The 8,827-nt window shown below is 36.5% G+C and overlaps 1 protein-coding gene across 1 annotated transcript in view; it reads left to right on the top strand.

Moving 5' to 3' along the window:
• The first annotated feature begins 4,825 nt into the window (after window positions 1-4,825).
• The window catches only part of INAVA (innate immunity activator), a 17,338-nt gene continuing 13,336 nt past the window's right edge, over window positions 4,826-8,827 (top strand). The window contains exon 1 of the mRNA XM_072424274.1: window positions 4,826-4,914. The gene's annotated coding sequence lies outside the window, so the exon portion shown is untranslated. The remainder of the gene's footprint in view (window positions 4,915-8,827) is intronic.

The following is an 8,827-nucleotide window of genomic DNA, read 5'->3' on the forward strand; positions in this document are numbered from 1 at the left end:
AGCTACCTAAGACTGGGGTTTTCCTTGTTTGGAGAGATTTACTTCCACTTCCTGTTGTGTATTCAAATAAAGGTGAAGGCACTTATCCTTGATGGGACACATAACAATAACTAACTGATGTGGGGTTTTAACCACTCTATGTGATATAGGTCAATACAATATAGAAAGTGTAATTGGCTACCTTGGGTGCTGAAGCTGAAAGACTCTTTAGCATTGATTACTTCTGGGCATCAAAAGCCACAAGTCACAACTAGCTGTTATTTTTAAAGTATCCTGCTCTCTGGGGGAAAAAAAGCATGTTTACATTGCTTTTAAAATAATTTTTAATTTTACACCAAATTGATATTTAGAACTGTTACAGAAACAATGCTAATTTTAGCGCAGAATTGTTAAAAAAAAGTAACATTAAAAGAAATGCAGAATTTGTAAACTTTGAATGAAACTTAACTAGTATACTTAACTGTAATACTGATTACTGAAAATACATTCCTATTCAGCCAGATCTTTCCCATGCACAATACAGCTGTCTGTCACTTTACAATCTGTTGCTTCCAGCTGGGTGTCATGTTGACTTTTGGGGAGGAGCACTAATCTAGACCTTCTAAAACCTCACCCCCTCCTCCACATTCTCACATCACAAGTTTTTTGTGTTAAAGAAAACATTTCTACTGGCAACACCTTTGTATTATAAAAGTGCTGATAACCCATTACTTTCCATATAAGAACAGCAGAATATTCTAGTATGAATAATATATATAAGTAACGACAGTCTATAATTTCTAATTCCTAGTGCCTGCATGCTAAAATTACATCTTTTTATTCTCTTTATTATGTATTTTTCTTTCGGAAAATGTATTTCTACTCATCACTTTGACAACTCTCTAAATGTGTAGTAATATACAGTGCTGCGTAATATGTTGGCGCTATATAAATCCTGTTTATTAACAATAATAATAATAATATTTTTACCAACGCACCAAATATAAACCTTGCTTTTATGTAAGTAATAAAATACTATTGTGAAATTTATTGGGTCAATTTACTAAGATTTATGATTTTATTTTAAAAGCTTTCTTTTGGTTTATTTATTTTATTCAATGTTATGGATTTTTATTGATAATTTTCTTAAAATATTCACTTAATGTATCGTAATAAAATATTGTATGTTGTTTTTTTGCATTAAATTGTAAAACTACTGAAAGTTTTAATGTCTTAAATTTGTATTTAAACTCACTTTTATTTTATCTACAGTCTAAAGGATTCTATTTTCTGGTCTCCTCTATAGGCATCTCACAGAACCTCACAACTGACACAGTGAGAAGATAGCAATATTTTAAAGAGCCTGTGTGATTTTTTTTTTTTTTTTTTTTTTTTTTGTATGTATGTAAACCTTTACTAAACTATAGATTTTAATTTCGAGCCTTACATATGCAACCTGATTAAGTTCAGGGAAATTGTGCAAATTTAAAATTTCTGTTGTTACTGATTAAAATAATCACTTTGGATAGAAAAAAAAAGTTCAACATTTGCTTTTAAAGATTTCATCTCAATGAATTTGGATATATTCAATGATCTTGCTACTTCTTTATTATGGTAACATATCCTGTCCTATCATATGCAAATCCCTGATTAGTTTGTAAACCAAAGGAAGTACACAAAGGGTTAAACTGGAGGGATAAAGGCATCCCATTGTTAAATTGTCCCAGCCCTTTTCAAGAGGAGGGGGTCCAGCCAGGACAGATGTCCCTTAACACCAGTCAGGCCACATTGTTGCAGCAAACAAAGATTTAAAGACACTTTAAGGTAAGTATCTGCTTGGTTTTGTTGTAGATTTTAAAATGTGAACCTGTATCAATTTTGTTATGTTTTAGCATCTCTCTTTGAACTTTGTAAATTGCCTAGGTGGGTTGTCTTAGGTGTTTTGTGTGACTGATAAGAGCCAGCTCTGTAAAACTGTAATACAGTAAAGCAGTGAAAAATACTGTTTAATCACCTTGGTAGTACATTTTTAATGACTTTAAGGTGTGTTTAAAATATGGCATGTTTTAGTATGAAATCAGGTTAGCATGTCAAATTTTATTTATGCAGCAAACCATTTTTGGAATGGCATGATGTGTCTGTTCCGGTTATATTTTGGCCATGTGTTAGCTCCATTTATACTTTTTTCTCTGTTGACACCCTATTTCCTGAAAGACAAGCAATGCCAGTACTGCCGCCTAATAGTGGGTGTAAGGAGACTTCTATCTGAAAAATCAACAGTTTACTGGTTCCTCCCTTCACCCACTGTTTTTCCATTGCTGTAAGGACATGTACAGATGCTTTAGGGTTACACATGGAAGTTAGTGAGAGGGAATGCACAGTGTGGAATGTGCAAGGAGGAGGGTTCAAGAGCTTCCAGGTAACTACATGTCCTAAATAAATAGCAGCTATCTGCAGATAAGAAGGAATGATGGGGGGGTGGGGGATAATATAATAAAGGTACAGCATTTTCTTTCATAAACAGCTGTCAATAATGAATACATTTTTTTAAATTAATAATTGTTTTAAAGCTTAGCTTTTGCTTTCTTTGAGCTCAAATAACCCATTTAACTCTACAGGTTTTGCCTTATATGCAAGTATAAATAAAATAAATAAATAAGATAAAAAAATGAAATTGTACATAATGGCTGCCCTACCTGCCAAAGTACCCTCCTTCAGTGCTGCGACAGCAACAATGTCCCTTGCATGCAATGGAGCCAAGAGTGTAAAAATAATAATTAAAAAGTTTGCCTGTTTCATTCCACATCAAAAACCTTACTTGTGTTTTTTAATTTTCTAATTCACTATTTTGTCATTTTGACAATGGTCACCATTGACAGAAAGGTTGATTGGCTTTGTAATATCACATGGATGCTAAAAGTCATTGAAAGCAAGGTAAGGTTGCAGGTAACGGAGGTATAAAATAGGCCTGTTGCTAAATAACATGAATTTTGAATGCAAAGATGGATCCTTTAGGGCTGGCTTACACAATATCAAAATTCACGAACAAAACCAAAATATGCTGCAATATTCAGCCTAATTAAGAGATTTCCCCAGCTGTTATTTAAATATTTTTTTTTTAACTTTATACATCCTTAGTTTCTCTTGTACTGAGCCCAGGTCATTTAATTTGTGATTGGACAGTGAAAGAAAAAGCAGCACAGTGATGAGCTTTCTATCAGCATACTTCTTGTCGGCAAATACATTAACTAAGTACATTTGCTCCTTGTACAGGACCTTCCTGCTATACAGGGACTGCAGGGGGCCTGACACAAATTCACCCACCTAAACTGGTGGCATTAAAAATGAATGTAAGTATGTATTAAGGATTACAGAGCTGCACCAATTTGTGTTGTATCTGCAGCTTTAAATTTATATGCAGGCATGGGTGATCATTTCATAAAGTTGTCTTGGCCACTAAGGCACTGAAAATACATAACACTGATATTTTAGTAAATTTAGAGCTTTTCAATACTAATATTAAAAGGTAATGACATGACAGTCTGCAGTGGTGATAGGTCAGATAGTGTCCAGTACCTGCTCCTACTCTCCTTTGGAAGCATGTTAGCACTGTTTACAATGAATGTAAATTGTGGGGTACATTAGTATTATTGATAGTATTATTGATGGAAATGCGTTGCTTGACTTTGTCCCAATTCACTGATCTTACGCCAATCACATTTGCACCCACCCAATCACCTCTTTTACACTGCTCAACTTTGCCACCCACCTTTTTTGCTTTGTACTCTAAGCCCCCCCAACAACCTTGTTAGATTGATCCCCTCAACCACTTGCACTCCTTTTACATTGATCACCTCTGCCTCCAACATTCCTCTTAAACTGTTCACCTCTGCCACATACCACATACCCCTCTTTCATTGCTCTCCTCTGAGCTCTTCCACCCCCATCTTGCCAATTCCTAGATGCATTTATGTTGTTTTCATGTTGTTTTTATTTCTATGGTATTACATTACATGGTCAGTGTGAATGCTGGGCAGTGTATACAGCTTCACATCAATACCTGTAAGAGACATTCTTTATCAAATTGATGGTCAATGGTCTGACTGCTCATTCAGGATTTAAAAAGCATTTTTGATGATCGGTAAATTAAAGCAGTTTAAAGAAGGTATGAAAAAGCTAATGTTTGATTGACAACTTGGAGGTTTAGATAAGCTTTAGGTATCTAAGCAAGGAAGAAGTTCTGCAACTAGACTGATAAAGGCATAACTGTCCCTTTCCCAAGGAGTTAGCTGATGTGTACAGGGACAGTTGGGCTGCATACACACGTTCAATAATTGTTGTTGGAAAGGATCTTTCATGATCCTTTCCAAAGACAAAAGTCTGAAAGATGCCTAAACGGGCGCTCTACATACAGCATCCTTCTGCTCTATGGAGAGGGGGGGGCTAAAACGACGAAGCAGCACCCTGCTGCGCTATCTCCCCTTCACTTGTGTTCCGTTTGTTCATCGTTTGTGGATCTGTTGGACCAGCGCCGTACGCATGCCAGATTCTCTTCCGCTACTAGCCCTGGGGTGATTATGGGACGAGAATCGTCTGACGTGTGTATGTAGCCTTAGGTAGATTAGAAAATCTACCCAAGTCTCACTTGTTCCCTTTGGAAGATTAGATTGCAGCAATATTATTTTATCTCTATTAATTTTTACACTGTCCTGGTACTGCCTGTGTCAGTTTTTATTACTTTTGTGTTTGCAGTTCTGTGATTACAACATACTCTGTTCATATCAAGCCCAACCCTCTAATACTGGTGCTCCCTCCCTCCCTCCATCTATGTGTTCAGGTACAGACAGGTATCACAGCTTCCTCTCATACCAAAGCAGCACATCACACTCGCATATTGTACTCAGGATTACTACTGGACTTTGATCGGCTTACTAGGTAGGACAGCAGCTATTAAACATTTGCTTTGTCTCTAATATTCTCTGATTTACATAGCTTTAAGCAAAATCTTACTATTTTATTTTTCCTAAAATCAACCTTTTCGAATGTTAGGAGTGTAAATTCTAATTTGTGACTTTTTTAAGGTCTACTATATGAGTTATCATGACAAAATATTTTGTGATGTTGTTATGCTTTAATAAAATACTTATAAAGCATATTTATCTACTTTAAAATGATATATTAGATCTCAAAGCATAAGAGTATGCTGTAGTGTTAAAAACAACTGTAGTCTAAAGTTCATAAAATCCGAGCTGTCTAAATTCAGTTAAACAGTTATTGTTTTAGACATGGCCGACATGTGAAAATTGGAGAGATGTCGGAGTGGTCACACCACACAAAACTGTTAAGTATTTTATGAATAAACTCCTATTTCTAGCTTGGACCAGGGAGGAGGACTAATCAACCTATTTTTAGGTCTGCTTAACCTTCAAAAATCAGATAAACATGTACTGTGCCACCACTGGCTATAGGATTCTAAGGAAAAGTAAGCATGTCAATGTATGGAAAACCTTTAAAAATGTTTGCCAGTTGGCATGTAACTGCAAAGGTTATAAAAAAAAAAACAGTTAATCTCCATAAAAATATGTATCTACTATGCAATTTCTCTAAAATCTTCCAGTTAATTTTTTTTTCTTTTTTGCCATCTGGCTGTGAATAAAGTGTTTGAGTTGTTTTATTAGTAATAGTCATAGTGTATTTATATTTTAATATAATCTTGTTTGCTTTGTGTACACAGTGGCTCACTATTACAGTCACACAGGATTAAAGTGAGACGGTGATTCTTAAATGAGTCAGAGATGTAGTCTAGTGGCCAATGGTGATATATTGTCATACTGAAATCTTTCTCACCCGAAAGTCTGCAGGACTAACTGCTTTATTGGTTTAAACTGAAACTAAGTAATCTAAAATACACAGAAGAATTATAATGCTATACAGCTGCTTGATTTTTATTGCTCGACATTTAGGTGAAATTCCTGTGCTGGTACATTGGTATGGTTTATTTATTGATTACTAAACAAGGATTTACAATGGGAAGGACAAAGAGGAGATTCAGTGCTACTCCGCTCTATAAAGAACAAAATTGTGCTGTGTGTACGTTCATTCTACTGTCAGTGGAAATTATCACTAACAATAATTTGGATATTGATGAATATTGAATACCTGTATGTAGCTATAAGTTCTAGGCACAACAGACAATATTTGTATAAGAATGATGTCAGATTGATGATTTAAAAGATTGCGCAATGATTAAGGACGTGAAGGCACAACCCAGTCATCTGTTGTTCAGCACAGCTGAATATTTGTATTAATAAGTGCAGCAATAGAAGATTGTTTATACAATGTATGTGTCTTTATTTAGGTGTGTGTGTCTGGGTGGACAGTTTCAAAATTGCAAACAGCAATGTTTGGCAAAGTTGGTATCTCAAAATAGAGAAAAACAGCTGCTGTATAAATATGCTCTTGAAGCCCAACTCCTTCTACAGCTTTAAATTTCATTTTTAACAGAGTGGGGAAGGGTAGGAGCTTTTGTTGTTTTTGTGTTGCTGTCTTTGTCCTTTGTCCCAAATCTGGCCCTCAAGGTCCTTTATTTTTTTTTTTTGCCCCCCCCCAAAGAATTCTTAAAATGAATTACATCTGGCCCACCCGCCGCTACAACGTTTTGTAGCAAGTGATGCCACTACAATTTCTGGCATCACTGGCGTCTTTAGACCAGCAGCCTATGCGTGGCCCCGCATTGTTGTTTTGTTCTAGTGACTGTTCCATAGACGCAAGTAATGCCGGGAATTGTAGTCTCGGCATCACTTGCGTCTATGGAAAAGGATGTGAGATCATCACAGGTGCCTACAGTAATACCATGTAACTGTTGTTCTGCATGCATGCAAAAGCGGCACAGCAGTTAATTTGAGTCTTTTATATCAGGCAGTACCAACAGCAGGAAAACACTGGGTTAAATCGTCCCAACTGTATTTCTATGATTGTAGTACATAGCTGGGAAGGCTTACAGTCAGTATTAGGCTGAGGATCTAACATAGTGTTCTGAAACATGCACAGATAATCTCCTTTCATTTCCTTACACATGGCAGGATCCACATGAGTCTCTGTTACTACCTCACATCATAATTTCCAATACATGAAATGCATAAGACATTATTCCTGTACACCCATCATGTGACACAGAGCCTAGGCAATGATCACATGGTGCCTGACTACCAGGGGCATTGTGTTTGTTTCAATCCATTAGAGACTGCATAGTGTAATATTTAGTGTCAGACAAACTTGTGATGTGAGAGGATGAACAACAGACAACCTGCATAGATAGAAATGAGTCTTTTCAACCCTAAAGTGGGTGTAGATGGGTTTGTTTTTGTTAGTTATGGATGAAGTGGTAAACTTCCTCAATTTTTTCAAAAAAATTCAAGTTTGGTCCCCAACTTGGTCTAAGTTTTTAATTTCGGCTCTCTGTGTATTTGAGTTTGACACCCCAGCCTTATAAGATAGGTTCCAACTGAGTTCTTGCAAGAATTGCTAGTGATGGCAAAGCTCTAAAATGCAAACACAACAAAAAAACAAATTTTTAGTACAGCTGAAAAAGGGTTGAACACTATTTTTACTGTCCATATAAATAGAGAGCTAGTACACTGGGAGGGGAAAGCAGGGTGAGCTGAGCTGCCCACAAGGACCCCAGTGCTTCTACTGTAAAGTTTAGGGATGAAGTGCTGCACTGTGTATGCATCTACAGAGCTCAGACAGGGAATGTCAATAAAATATTAGTTTGCTATACCCTGATCAAAGGTTCACTTTAGGATATACTTGAGAACCCAAGAAAGGTAAAGGATAGTTAAAAGTATCTCATTTAAATCTTCATAGCCTTAAAATCTGTGGCACTCTTAAAAGCACCCAAATTGCCCGTTTTTAATATCTAGTGATTTCAGTGTATTTTGCTAAAATATTCTTAAATCTAAATCTTGTTTACCTCAATTACCTGAAATTTACAGTTACTGAAATTTCACTCATCCATATTAAATCAGTAGCACATATATCTGTTTTAGAAACTTGCACATGGCAGTTCAATCAAGAATACTTTAGAAAAGTGTTAGTAAAGGTGAGACAATTTGGGTAAATGAGCATATCATAAAAAGCATAATACCAGGTTGCAGTCAGTGCAAACCAGAAGTCACAATTAAGCAGTAACAAGTTAGTACCTTTACAGTAAAAATTGTAATGTGTATGTATCTTCAACATCTCATGACTTGACTGCAGGCAACTGCAGCTGGCTGACACATTGGGGCTGATTTATTAAAGCCCTCCAAGGCTGGAGAGGATACACTTTCATCAGTATAGCTGGTTGATCCAGCAAACCTGAAATGGATCTGGTCCAGGATTCAAATAATTTGCTAGCAAGTAACTTTTAAGAAATCCATTCCACGTTTGCTGGATCACCCAGCTTCACTGATGAAATGCATCCTCTCCAGCCTTGGAGAGCTTTAATAAATACATATAAGATAAATTTACTGTTATGGCTTTTATATGCTTTAATTTATTTCTTCAGTTTAATAGATAAATTAATAAGATTAGGTACCCCCCTAGCCTTTATATAGTTGAGGCTGCCAAAGTTCTCATGAATCCCTAGCATCCAGGTCACTAGCTGCTTCCTAACACTTTTTTGGGCTGCGTGAGATCGTCAAATTTTTCTTTTTGCGCAAAAGAGCTTCTTCTGCGCATGCTTGAGATGCTCAGGCATATGCAGAAGGAGCTCCCAAGAGCCTCCTTGGATGCCTGACGTAGGTATCCTGGGAGGCTTTGCGCTCCTATTCATTCTGGACTGCCTAGGCGATCGAGAATAGGGGGC

The sequence above is a fragment of the Pyxicephalus adspersus genome, chromosome 1, assembly GCF_032062135.1.
Source record: "Pyxicephalus adspersus chromosome 1, UCB_Pads_2.0, whole genome shotgun sequence".
Lineage (NCBI taxonomy): Eukaryota > Metazoa > Chordata > Amphibia > Anura > Pyxicephalidae > Pyxicephalus > Pyxicephalus adspersus.